Source organism: Humulus lupulus, chromosome 2, assembly GCF_963169125.1.
Source record: "Humulus lupulus chromosome 2, drHumLupu1.1, whole genome shotgun sequence".
NCBI lineage: Eukaryota > Viridiplantae > Streptophyta > Magnoliopsida > Rosales > Cannabaceae > Humulus > Humulus lupulus.
Window position 1 is genome coordinate 221,845,119 of NC_084794.1, and position 14,303 is coordinate 221,859,421.

The 14,303-nt window shown below is 36.7% G+C and overlaps 1 non-coding gene across 1 annotated transcript; it reads right to left on the reverse strand.

Annotated features, from left to right (window-relative positions):
- Positions 1–2,145: 2,145 nt before the first annotated feature.
- On the reverse strand, positions 2,146–2,252 carry LOC133820221 (small nucleolar RNA R71). Its single transcript, XR_009886646.1, has one exon. It is a non-coding gene; the product is annotated as a small nucleolar RNA R71 (small nucleolar RNA).
- Positions 2,253–14,303: the final 12,051 nt, after the last annotated feature.

Consider the following 14,303-nt stretch of genomic DNA (forward strand, 5'->3'; position numbering starts at 1 on the left):
AGATTCGTCGGCCTTTGGGGTTTGATGGCTAAATGTTTAGATGTCGATGGTAACTTTTCGACGTCGGAACTGAAAAATTCTCAAAGTAGGTCTATGAAAGGCTTGTGTGAGTGATAAACGAGTTTTAGGCTCGTTTATAGTCTAAGTTTTTAGGGTATTTTTTGTTAGTTAGGATTATTTTATTTCAGAATTATGTTCGTTTGTTCATGTTTCAAGGTGATTAATGCTAAAGTGATACAAATAGTGAAAAAAGAGTGAAAGTGGAACAAAATCGGGACGGATTTGTGCAAATTTGGGTACTGTTAGTAGCGCTACAACGCTACTAAGGGAGCGCCGTAGCGCTGGGAAGGATTTTGGAAGAAGTGATGCTTCTGACTTTAGCGCTATAGCGCTACAACAACAGCGCTACAGCGCTTGGAGGAAGTTTTTCAGGAGATCGGTTCTGGAAGTAGTGCTACAGCGCTACGTAAGAGCGCTACAGCGTTGGTGCCCATATTTCTGAGCGTGTTGTTTCTGACTATAGTGCTACAGTGCCAAGAATACAGCGCTATAGCGCTGATGATGCGATTTTCAGATTTTATACGACTTTTTGAAGGGTGTTTTGGTCTTTTCACTTGGGAACACTTGAGGGCTATTTAAGAGACATCATTCTGCGATTTTGGGAGGATGGGAAGTTTTAAAAACCCTAGATAAAAAAAGGTTGCTGTAATTAGTTTTCTTTTTCATCTAAATTCTTTAGGTTAATTTTATGAACAATTATTTCCAGTTTATTTTCATTATGGTGTTTATGAACTAATTTCTTTTATCTAGGAATTAATGTAGTCACTGGGATTTCTATTTAATTTTATTATGATTTTCTATTGATCTTTCTTTTCTATTCTAATCTATATGATGTGTGTTTAATGCTAGTAAATACTTGATCACTATTTGCTTGATTTAATGGTTTTGATTCAAAATTCGAAAGATGAGGATTAAATATGCTATCATTATATAGACATAGGGTTCATATTGGATGAAAGTACCTATATGACTTGTGTAGTAATTAGGTTTCTATGTTTAATGCCTTTTATATGTTCAAGTTTATCACAGAAATGTAGAAGACTTGCATATAGATTGAGATCTTATGTCTTGAAAAAGAATAGGAATCGAATAAATTAACCTGCTATTAGAATAGAAATAAGAGATTTAGAATTGATTATTGAAATTAATAGAATGAACAGTTGATGAAATTAATTCCTAGGTTGTTTTTATTATTGATTTTTAAGTGGTAATTTATTGTTTTGGTTCTAATTCTTTAATTTTGGTTCATAGTTAATTGTTCATTGAAATTTTGATTAACCAAATATAATTCAAAAATCAATTAGTGGTACTTGGGAGATAGTCTCTGTGGGACGATATCCGTTCTTACAGAATTTATTACTTGACCCGACTACGTATACTTGCGTAGCTTCAAAAATTCGCAACAAGTTTTTGGCGCCGTTACCGGGGACTTGAATTCCAATATCACAGTTATTGTTATTTGTTCTAATTTGGTTATTTTATTTTAATTAATTTTTGTTAACATTTGTTTGTATCAAGGTTCTATTGTGTTGCAGGACTGATTGGTATATGCGAAGCAATAAACAAAAGGAGATTATACCAATCGATCTGGAAATTGAAAGAATGTGCAGGAAGAACCGGAAAACAAAGAGGAAATTGGACTTCACCATGGCAGAGAACTTGGGAAATGGTGCCAAAAATGTGTAAGGAGCTGCAGAAATTCCAAGGGGGCAAGGAGCAAGAACATTAAGAGATTATGTGCTCCCCGCTATCACAGGAGTGCACTCCTGCATTAGACCACCGACTGTTACTGCCAACAACTTTGAAATTAAGCCGGCAATGATACAAATGGTCCAGACTTCTGTCCAGTTTGGTGGTCTCCCCAATTAAGATCCTAACTTGCACATAGTGAATTTCTTGGAGCTATGTGCAACGTTCATGTTTAATGGAGTAAGTGATGACGCGATCAGATTGAGACTGTTCCCTTTCTCACTCAGGGACAGGGCAAAAAGTTGGCTTATTTCTCTGCAGGCCAACTCAATTAATACATGGGAGGAGTTAGCTCAGAAGTTTCTCTCTAAGTTCTTTCCTCCTGCAAAAGCTGCCAAGTTGAGGGGAGAAATCAACAACTTTTATCAGAATGAGGGAGAGTCATTGTACGATGCTTGGGAATGATTCAAAGACCTGCTCAAGAAATACCCTCATCATGGTTTTGAGAAGTGGATGTCAGTCCACAACTTTTATAATGGGTTGTGCAGTACTACTCGCACGATAATTGATGCGGCAGCAGGTGGTGCTTTCATGAGTAAAGGGGCTGATGAAGCATATGAATTGTTAGAGGAGATGGCTATGAACAATTATTAGTGGCCTGCCGAATGAGACACCTCACAGAGAAAAGTAGCTGGGGTATACGAATTGGATGCTATCACTGCTTTAACTGCTCAAGTTGCTTCATTGACAAAGCAGTTGCAACAAAACAAGATCTCAGCTCAAGCCCAGGCTATACAGATTCAACCAGAAAAACCCAATGAGTTGCAAGTAGCTTTGTTGACTCTTACAAATACCCAGACTCAATTCATGACTGAGACCAGATCCTCTATTCGAAACCTTGAGACACAAGTGGGTAAGTTGGCCAATATGCTTAATAACAGACGCAAGGGAATTTTCCTAGTAATACCGTGGTAAATCCTAAAGAGAACTGTCAAGCAATTTCATTGAGGAATGGTAAGCAAGTGGAGCAGCCCAGTGTACAAAAGTCAGTGGTTCAGAATGAAAAGTTGGGTGAGAAATCAGATACAAATGCGAAAGGGGTTACTGAAGACCACCATGGTTCAAACAAGTGTCCTCCCTTTGTTGATGACCAGCCAGTTCGAGTTCCATATCCTCAGAGGCTTAGAAAAACTACACTGGATAAACAGTTTTCTAAGTTTTTAGAGGTATTCAAAAAGTTGCATATAAATATTCCTTTTGCTGAGGCATTAGAGCAGATGCCTAGCTATGTGAAATTTATGAAAGAGATTCTGTCTAAGAAAAGGAAGATGGAAGATTATGAGACGGTGGAACTCACTGAAGAGTGCAGTGCGATATTGTAGAGGAAGTTGCCCTAAAAGCTGAGAGATCCGGGGAGCTTTACTATACCGTGTACGATCGAGAAGTTTGAATGTAAGCATGCTTTGTGTGATTTGGGGGCGAGTATAAATCTGATGCCTTTGTCTGTATTCAGAAGACTTGGTTTGGGGGAGGCTAGTCCTACCACAGTCACGTTACAGCTAGCATATCGTTCAGTTAAACACCCCAGAGGAATCATAGAAGATGTCCTTGTTAAAGTGGACAAATTCATTTTTCCGGCAGATTTCATAGTGTTGGATATGGAAGAAGATGAAAATGTCCCAATCATTCTGGGAAGACCATTTTTAGCTACTGGGCAGGCTCTAATTGATGTGCAGAAAGGTGAGCTGACACTTCGAGTTCAGGGTGAAGAAGTGGTATTCAATGTGTTTAAGGCTTTAAAGTTTGCAAATGTAAATGACAGCTGTTTCAAAGTTGATATGGTAGAGAAAGCAGTGGCAGAAATTAATCTCACAGAGGATTCACTTCAGAAGAGTTTGACAATTGAGGATATAGATGCTGAGTTAGACAGTGAGGTTCAAGAGTGTGTACAGTGGATGAATTCTAAAGGGCCAATTTATAGTCGAAAATATGAAGATTTGGGCCAAGGACCTGAAAGGCCATTACCATCAGTTCAGAAACCTTCAGAGTTGGAATTGAAATCATTGCCTACACATCTTCGATATGCTTTTCTGGGTGAGAAGGAGACTTAACCAGTCATTGTGTCTTCTTCTCTTTCTAATGAGGAGATGGAAAAACTGTTACGGGTGTTGAGAACCCATAAGTTGGCAATTGGATGGACATTGGCAGATATTTAGGGAATAAGTCCATCCACAGTTATGCACAAGATCTTGATGGAAGATGATAGTAAGCCCTCCATTGAAGCACAATGTCGATTATATCCAGCAATGAAAGAGGTGGTAAGGAAGGAGATCTTGAAGTGGTTAGATGCTGGGGTGATCTATCCCATTTCAGATAGTAGTTGGATAAGTCCAGTTCAGGTAGTCCCTAAGAAAGGAGGGATTACAGTGGTGAAGAATGACAATAATGAACTTATCCCAACGCGTACCGTAACTGGTTGGAGGATTTGTATAGATTATCGTAAACTGAACAAAGCAACCAGAAAAGATCACTTTCCACTGCCTTTCCTTGATCAGATGTAAGATAGATTGGTTGGACACCAATATTACTGCTTTCTGGATGGCTATTCAGGGTACCATCAAATAGCCATTGCTCCTAAGGATAAAGAAAAGATGACTTTCACCTGTCCATATGGTATATTTGCATTCCGTCGTATGCCGTTTGGTCCGTGCAATGCCCCAGCCACGTTTCAAAGGTGTATGATGGCTATTTTCTCTGATATGGTGGAACGAAGCATTGAGATCTTTATGGATGATTTCTCTATTATGGGGTCTTCTTTTGACAATTGTTTATTGAATCTGGAGGCTGTGCTGAGAAGATGTGAAGAGGCGAATTTAGTCTTGAATTGGGAAAAATGTCATTTCATGGTAAATGAAGGCATAGTACTTGGGCACAAGGTGTCTAAGAATGGTATTGAGGTTGATAGGGTGAAGATTGCTACTATTGAGAACTTGCCACCTCCAGTTTCAGTGAAAGGGGTGAGAAGTTTCCTTGGTCATGCGGGGTTCTACAGAAGATTTATAAAGGACTTCTCCAAGATTTCTAAGCCACTCTCGGCATTGTTGATGAATGGGGTGCCATTTGAGTTCAATGAGAAGTGTCTTGAAGCTTTCAAGATACTAAAGCAGAAATTGGTGTCAACACCTATAGTAATTTCACCGGATTGGGACCTGCCATTTGAGTTAATGTGCGATGCAAGTGATTTTGCAGTGGGTGCGGTTCTGGGGCAGCGTGTGGACAAAGTATTTCGGACTATTTATTATGCCAGCAGAACACTAAATGGTCTCAGTTGAATTATGCCACCACTGAGAAAGAGCTTCTTGCCATTGTATATGCATTCGATAAATTCAGGCCTTATTTGATGGGGAACAAAGTTATTGTGTATACTGATCACTCAGCAATCAGGCATCATATTGCTAAGAAAGATGCTAAACCCAGACTTATTTGTTGGGTACTTCTTTTACAAGAGTTTGATATGGAGGTTCGGGATAAGAAGGGTACTGAGAATTTGGTAGCGGATCACTTATCAAGACTTGAGTTGGGGGATAAGTCAGAACTTGCTGCAGGGGAGATTAATGAGAGTTTCCCAGATTAACAATTATTTGCAGTGGAAGATGAGTTGGTGCCATGGTTTGCCGATTATGTGAATTATTTGGCAGCCAACGTCGTGCCACCAGAAATTGTAGGGCAGAGATTGAAAAAGTTTTATCATGATGTGAAGCACTACTACTGGGATGATCCTTTCTTATTCAAACAATGTCCGGGTTTGATTATCAGAAGATGTGTGCCTGAAAGAGAAATGAAGGACATCTTGTTTCATTGCCATGCATCACCTACTGGTGGACATTTTGGGGGAGCAAGGACTGCTGCAAAGGTCCTTGAATGTGGATTTTATTGGCCTACTCTGTATAAAGACAGCTATGACTATGTGAAACGCTGTGATCATTGTCAAAGGGTAGGTAATATCTCAAGACGTCATGAAATACCTCTCACTAACATATTAGAGGTTGGATTATTTGACGTTTGGGGTATTGATTTCATGGGACCCTACTCACCGTCGTTTGGTAATTTGTATATTTTGTTGGCGGTGGATTATGTAAGTAAGTGGGTTGAAGCAGTAGCTACTGCAACTAATGATGCTAAGGTGGTAGTCAAGTTTCTGAAGAAGAACATTTTCTCTCATTTTGGCACACCTTGAGCGATTATAAGTGATGAAGGGACTCATTTTGCCAATAAGATCTTTGATTCTTTATTGGAGAAGTATGGTATTAAACACAAGATGGCATTGGGATATCATCCGCAGTCAAATGGGCAAGCGAAAGTGTCAAATCGTGAGATTAAGTTGATTCTAGAGAAGACAGTGCAAGTGAATAGAAAGGATTGGTCGATTAAGCTCGATGATGCATTGTGGGCTTATCGTACAACTTTTAAAATGCCAATTGGTATGTCTCCCTACCGTCTTGTATATGGTAAAGCTTGTCATTTGCCATTTGAACTGGAGCATAGGGCACAGTGGGCATTAAAAAAGTTGAATTTCAATCCGGTTGCTTCGAAAGCATTAAGGCTAGCTCAACTGAATGAGTTAGATGAATTGTGTCATGATTCCTATGAGAATGCAAGGATCTACAAAGAGAAGACAAAGAAATGGCATGACAATAATATTGTCAATCGGACTTTTCAAGTGGGTGATAAGGTGCTGTTATTTAATTCTCGTCTCAAGTTATTTTCAGGAAAATTAAAGTCTCGATGGTCGGGGCCATTCACTGTTACAAAGGTTTTTCCATACGGGGCTTTGGAGATTCAACAAGGTGATTCTTCACCGTTTAAGGTTAATGGGCAGCAGGTGAAGCATTATTTTGGAGGAGAGCTTGAGAATAAGGTTAATATCACACTGGTGGATTGTTAAAAGAAAAGAAGTGTCCGGCTAACAGACATTAAAGACAGCGCTTTGAGGAGGCATTTCTCAGTTTTATTTTTATTTTTGTATTTGTTTGTTTTGGAACAATGTTTAGGAATTTTATTTTAGTTGTTATTTTTATTTTAATGTATTGTATGAACCGTGAAAATCGTGAAAAAAAAACGCAAGAATTTTTAAGAAAAAGATTGGAAATATGGTGATTGGAGGTGCAATAGCGCTATAGCTGTATTCGTAGCGCTATGGCACTCATCTCAAAGAAGAATTTTTTTTTCGGAGGTTATTAGCACTACAACGCTGTTAACTGAGCGCTGGTTCCAGAGGAAAAAAACCCAGAACGGTTATTAGCGCTACAGCGCTCTATCCAGTTTTTTTTTTTTTTTAAAACAGAGGGGTTTCGATTTTTCCCTCATTCCCTCTACATTTTTTCCCCATTTCCGTGTTCTCTCCCCCATCTCCTTCATAGCCCCCATAGATTTTCCCTTTGAGCCTATTCCCCAGAAATTTCACCACACATTCTCCCTTTCTCATTCATTTTTTCTTTTATTTCTCTCCTTTCTTTGCTTTCTTTCTTCTCAAACCCATTCCAATTTTTCCTAATCATTTTTGAAACCCTAGAAATTCATTGATTTAATTTCTTGATGAAGTTGGAAATTTTCAAGGGGATGTTCTAATTCAAGCATAAAGGAGTCCATTGCAAGGTTTGGTAAGTGGTTCCTTTCCCTTTTATCCTCAGATTTTTGTTGTATTTGGGATTGGATTGCTTTGATTGATTGTTGAGGGTGGATTCAATTTGTGGTTTGGATTTGGGGTCTTTAGTTCATTTGTTTGAAAGATTGCATATTGTGGGGAGGTTGTGAAGAGGAAAAGGGTTCACTTGAAGGGTAGGTGCTGTAAAAATTCTGTCTTGTGGGTTGGTGAGAGTGTGGATAATGGCTCCTAAGAGTAGAGCGGGTAGAAATAAGGATAAAGGGAAAGGACAAGCATCTGCTTCTCAACCAAGGGATGATAGTTCAGAGCACGAGTACGATGAAACTAGGTTTATCAATTTTATGGCTCAAGAGCGCTATGAGAAATTTGTTAGAAAACCTTTGATTCCTGAGCGTGAAGTGGAATATCAGTCTGATCCTTTTACTCATCAGATTTTTGAGCTGGTTCGGGCTAATTTGATGGATAGGAAGTGGGGAAATTCTGTGACTAAATTGGCACAGGCTAATGTATCATTGGTATATGAGTTTTATGCGAGTTTAAGAGATAAACACAATGATATAGTTTTTGTTAGAGGTAAGCGCGTGCCTTTTACTGCGGAAGCTATTAATAAGGTGTTCAAAGTCCCGCACATAAAATAGGAGGAGGAGGAGGAATATGTTAAGTTTTTGAATGGATCTATAGATTTTACTGCTGTGGCTGATAAATTATGCTTTGAAGGTGCTCCTTGGAATTTATCTGGCAGTTTACCTAAAAGTATAGCATCGTGCCAACTTAACATTTAGGCGAGATTTTGGGTGTTTTTTGTGTGTGCTCGATTTATGCCGGTTAGTCATGTGTCTGATATGACTAAGGATCGAGTCTTATTGATGTATGCTTTGATGATGGGAATGAGTATTAATCCGGGTATATGGATTAAGGCCAATATTAATTTTATTGAAAAGGGCCATACTACTGGAGGTTTGGGTCATGGATCTGTCATCACGATGTTGTGCTGTAATGCTGGTGTTCCAGAATTTGTTACTGATATTTATCAGTCGTTGCAACAACCGTTGTCCATCAATTTGATGAATGATTATCCTGAGCCTGTTCTGTATGTGTCGCAGACAAGGAAAAAGGGTAAGCGCCGTGTGGAAACTGATGTGGAGGAAGAAGCTGAACCAGTGTTGTTGGGTGGCAGTAGTAATTCGAGTATGCAGCAAGTCAATGCCAAGTTAGATTATCTAATCCAAAAAAATCAATATATGGTTCAACAACAGCATATGATGAATCAGTATTTGGGCCATCGATACAACTATGAGGTGAATCATGTGGCTCAGTTAAACAATTTGGTGAGTCGTTGGTCGTTAGATGAATCAGATCGAACTTATTTTGCTCCACCACCACCCTATCCATCGTATTCTCCATTTTACTCTCCGCCTCCACCCCCATCATTTGCTGGTTTTCTAGAGCCTCAGCCTCCGTAGTCTCAACCTTTTGAAGGACCTTCGTTCCAACCACCACCACCGCCATACTGATGTGGCTGGTCAGGTAAGTCTCTATTCTCATTCTTTCTATACTTCACATTGGGGACAATGTTCGGTTTTAAGTTTGGGGGAGAGATTTATTTATGGTTTTCTTAGATGCATTTTTTTTCGGTTTGTTTGTTTGTTTTTAATTTTCATCAGTTGTTTGTTTGGAGTCATGTTTTAGAGTATAAATTAAGTTGACAATAATGGCCATTTCAATCTGATTGAATGTTTTGTAGTATAATCCAAAGGAAAAATTGATGTGCTTCTAAAAACAAAATAATCTGTGTGCTTGGTTAGATTACTTTGTTTTTCACTGTGATTTGTTGACACCAGAGATCTATTGTTCATACATTGCAAATGTTATACTTGAGTTATTTTATGCATGTTAAATTTGGATTGTGGATTGAAAAGTTTGAAAAATTCTAGAACATGTTTGCTTACTATTTGAGATGAAATTTGAAACAGTGCACATTTAGGAAAATGATATAGGAAATTTTTGGACTGGTTATGCCTTTCAAGCTAACCCTATTAAATTTTATCCTTAGTTAACCCTTTTGAGCCTTATAACCATTTTCTTGATTAACACATTCTTTTGAGTTTAACTATAAAATGAAATACCATTTACTCTTTTTGACCCATACCATGAGCATGAAAATTATTATATGAGGGGAGTGAATGTGTAATGGGATGTTTGTATTAGGTGTTATTCAGAAAAGTACTTTTGATTGGGAAAGAAAAAGAAAAAAAGAAAAGAAAGTAAAAAATGATTATGCTCCGAAACAATTATTTATTGAAAAATCAAAGTTTGGGGGAGTTTAGTGAAAAAAAAATGTATATTCTCAATCATTGCACAGAAAAAAAGGGGTAACCAAGGGATGAGTGGTGTGAAATTCTTGGGAAAGCTTGTTTAGTGGAATGCTTATGGTATAATTAAGCCTAAAATTTTCTCTTTATCCACCTATACCTAAGCCTTCTATTACAACCCATATAAAGTCCTATTGATTCTTATTTGTGCATTTGTTTATATTAATGGAGAATAGTAAGTAATGCAGGCATATGGAATACTTGAGTTTGTGGTTAGTTGGTGAGAATTTGATATGCATAAAGTGGTTCAATTATTTTATTTGCGAGTTATGAGGAAATGATCCTTGATGTTGAGAAATTACAGTGAATTGTGAAGTGGTTAAGACTGAAAATCTAGATTAAAGTTTAAATTGCATGATTGTTTTTCTTGAGAATTATATATGCATAACAGTCTTGAGTGTTTGAATTGGTTAGTTATGTCAACTTGGTTTGTTAAGTTTGAGTCTAGTTAGAGTATTTACTCGAGGGCGAGTAAAGGTTTAGTTTGGGGGAGTTTGATAAACGAGTTTTAGGCTCGTTTATGGTCTAAGTTTTTAGGGTATTTTTCGTTAGTTAGGATTATTTTATTTTGGAATTATGTTCGTTTATTCATGTTTCAGGGTGATTAATGCTAAAGTGATACAAATAGTGAAAAAAGAGTGAAAGTGGAACAAAATCGAGACGGATTTGTGCAAATTTGGGTACTGTTAGTAACGCTACAACGCTACTAAGGGAGCGCCGTAGCGCTGGGAAGGATTTTGGAAGAAGTGATGCTTCTGACTTTAGCGCTACAGCGCTTGGAGGAAGTTTTTCAGGAGATTGGTTCTGGAAGTAGCGCTACAGCGCTACGATAAGAGCGCTACAGCGCTGGTGCCCATATTTCTGAGCGTGTTGTTTCTGACTATAGCGCTACAGCGCCAAGAATACAGCGCTATAGCGCTGATGATGCGATTTTCAGATTTTATACGACTTTTTGAAGGGTGTTTTGGTCTTTTCACTTGGGAACACTTGAGGGCTATTTAAGAGACATCATTCTGCGATTTTGGGAGGATGGGAAGTTTTAAAAACCCTAGATAAAAAAAGGTTGCTGTAATTAGTTTTCTTTTTCATCTAAATTCTTTAGGTTAATTTTATGAACAATTATTTGTAGTTTATTTTCATTATGGTGTTTATGAACTAGTTTCTTTTATCTAGGAATTAATGTAGTCACTGGGATTTCTATTTAATTTTATTATGATTTTCTATTGATCTTTCTTTTCTATTCTAATCTATATGATGTGTGTTTAATGCTAGTAAATACTTGATCACCATTTGCTTGATTTAATGGTTTTGATTCAAAATTCGAAAGATGAGGATTAAATATGCTATCATTATATAGACACAGGGTTCATATTGGACGAAAGTACCTATATGACTTGTGTAGTAATTATGTTTCTATGTTTAATGCCTTTTATATGTTCAGATTTATCACAGAAATGTAGAAGACTTGCATATAGATTGAGATCTTATGTCTTGAAAAATAATAGGAATCGAATAAATTAAACTGCTATTAGAATAGAAATAAGAGATTTAGAATTGATTATTGAAATTAATAGAATGAACAGTTGATGAAATTAATTCCTAGGTTGTTTTTATTATTGATTTTTAAGTGGTAATTTATTGTTTTGGTTCTAATTCTTTAATTTTGGTTCATAGTTAATTGTTCATTGAAATTTTGATTAACCAAATATAATTCAAAAATCAATTAGTGGTACTTGGGAGATAGTCTCTGTGGGACGATATCCGTTCTTACAAAATTTATTACTTGACACGACTACGTATACTTGGGGAGCTTAAAAAATTTGCAACAATGAGACAATGATTATTCTTAGTCTAGAGGAGAAAGAAAGAGAATTTTTAATAACAATAAAATAAATCGTCCCCAGCTATACCGACGTGACAACTCAATTAAAAAATAAAAATAATATACAAAATAACCAAAAAACGTCAGAAATGTCAGGTTTATTATTTCAAAAAAATCCGTAGCTGTACAGGGTTCCGTACGCCCGCATAGCAGAATAATCCTAAAATATTTAATCTTAAACATAGTACTTTTGACTCTCACAATTGCACTTGTTCCTTTTTTGACAGTTGCAAAATGTCAATCAAGGAACATATTTCCAACATAAATTGATTACACTCATTGTCAAAATCATAACCATCCCAATCTTTTCAACTCATTAATGCACATTAAAAAACACAATTTCTAAAAAACTTCGTATTCCAAGGCTTCTTCTAATTCCCTTAAAAACAGAGTTTTTTCTTAATTCTGTTACCTTTTATTTCTTCTTGTTTAAGCTTTCTCCTTCTTCTCCACTCCTTGAATTTTTTTCTCTAAATTTGTGCAACTCCTTATTTTCTTTTGCTAATGGCTTTTCCGAACACTTCTCACCTTTCTTCCCGAAGCTATGAAACTTTTCAAGAAATCATGGGTCATCTACTCCCTCTCAATATTTTTATCCGCCTCCTTATTTCTGTAGAAGCAGATAAATGGAAAGCTGAAACAATCTTTTACGAGAATGAGATTGTTCTCAGCGCTCATCATATCAATGCTTTGTTCTTCCCACTACCTCCCCTTGTCGGCCAAGTTCTTTTCGCTCTCAGGGTTCATCCGATGCAATTGACTCCCGAAACTACCCTAACCATCATCGATGCTGCTATCCTCGGTGTCTTAAAAGATGTCCACCTTGCCATTGGGAATTTCTTTAGTATTTTTCAATTTTCACAAGATTTTTGACAATGACATCTTTTATATTATCCAACCAAGCTCTGCCTTTATGTTCAAAGATTACAATGAATCGTCTTCTTGCCCCAACAACGCTTTGTTTGTCTTGAGTGGTAACTAGTACCTAAGCCATATGTCTCCCGAAGCATTCCCCATTACCCGATCCTTTTTTCAAGATAACTTCCCAAACTTTTATTTGTCAATGTTAGCCTTCCTTTTTTTTAAAATTTTTCTAATTTGCTCTTCTTCTTCTTCTTCTTTGCCCCAAATGCATGACTGCCTCCCCAAATCAAAGCTACACTCTTGTTCTGACGTCATCAAAGGAACAAGATTCTTCATCCTTGCATTGAGGATTCCATAAGCATCCGTGCTCTCACCCCAAAATTTTGAAACTTTCTTTTATTCTTTTTTTCCCTTCACTCAACCCTCGAACCCATGTTAAAACACCAACTGAACAAAGTTTTGAGTACTTAAACACATATATGTATATGTATTAAGACCCTTTACATTTGTTGCTTTTTACAATTATGGTCAAAATTATGATTAGATAAAAATACATTTATTGGGATCACAATTATGTTCTATTATTATTAAATAACATTGATTAGATGTTTTTACCAAAAAATATGTTGATTCTAGTATTAAATTATAATAATATATGCAATAAAAGTCAAAAGTCCTATTACTTTCAAATATGATAGGATTTGAAGCAATTATTTTTTCGTCTAATCAACAAGGAATGGCTGCCCTTTCAAAACGACTAAAAGGTATCTTGGTGTCCTAATAAGTTAGTTAAAAGTCCATACCTTAATTCTAGGTTTTTTTCTTGTATATTTGTGATTATAATAAGGGATATATGAATTACAAACATTACAAACCTTTATTTTAATCTCTATTGGTTTGTTCTGCAGGGGTATTATCAACTTTTCAGGCATAAGCACTTGCTCTACTAGTTGCATTCATCTGGGCTCAAAAACTTAGCCTTCCTCTTGCAACAGTTTCTTCTGATTCACTTTCTCTTGTTTGGGCATTGAGTAAGAATAAAACCTATTATAATGAACTGGGCATAATATTTTCTGCAATAAAACTTTGTTGTCTAACTTTCTGATGGCATCTCTCTCTCTCACGTTGGTCGTAAGTTTAATACTGCAATCCATGAGTTGACAAAGCATTCCATTTGTCTAGACAACGAGTGTTGCTGGTTGGATGAAATTCTCCCTCCAATTTATACTTTTTTCCTTTACATTATGAATAGTAATAAAGTCTATTCCTGACAAAAAAAAAAAAAAAAACTATTTTGTAGATTTTTCCTCTTTCTTTCCCACTCTATATTTTTAGGGAGAAAGAACTACTCTTTGGCAAAGAGTTTATTGCTTCAGGTTTCTTTACACCTTTCCAATTAACCAAAACGACCCTAAAAATTTCCTTTTTTTCAAAGAAAAAGGCCTGTGTTACCACTTCATCATTTTCCTTTTTCGACCCCATTGTAAAAGATATGTCCCTTACTTCGAATCACCCAAACCATTTCTTACATAGTTGCCCCTTTGTTGTTGCTAGTGAGATGAATCACGTCTCACCGGGTGCAACAATTGCCATCAGTGTTACTTGCCAGGACTCTCCTTTTCAAATGAATTTGTTTGTTTGTGTTTTTTTTACTTTATTTATTTATTTTTTTGTTGTCTTCTGAATTCTTCATTGATCAAATTAACCCTCCTCTATTGGAAAAATAGCTTCATGGCCTCTTTTCAGATATAAAGCCTGACCTAATTTTTTT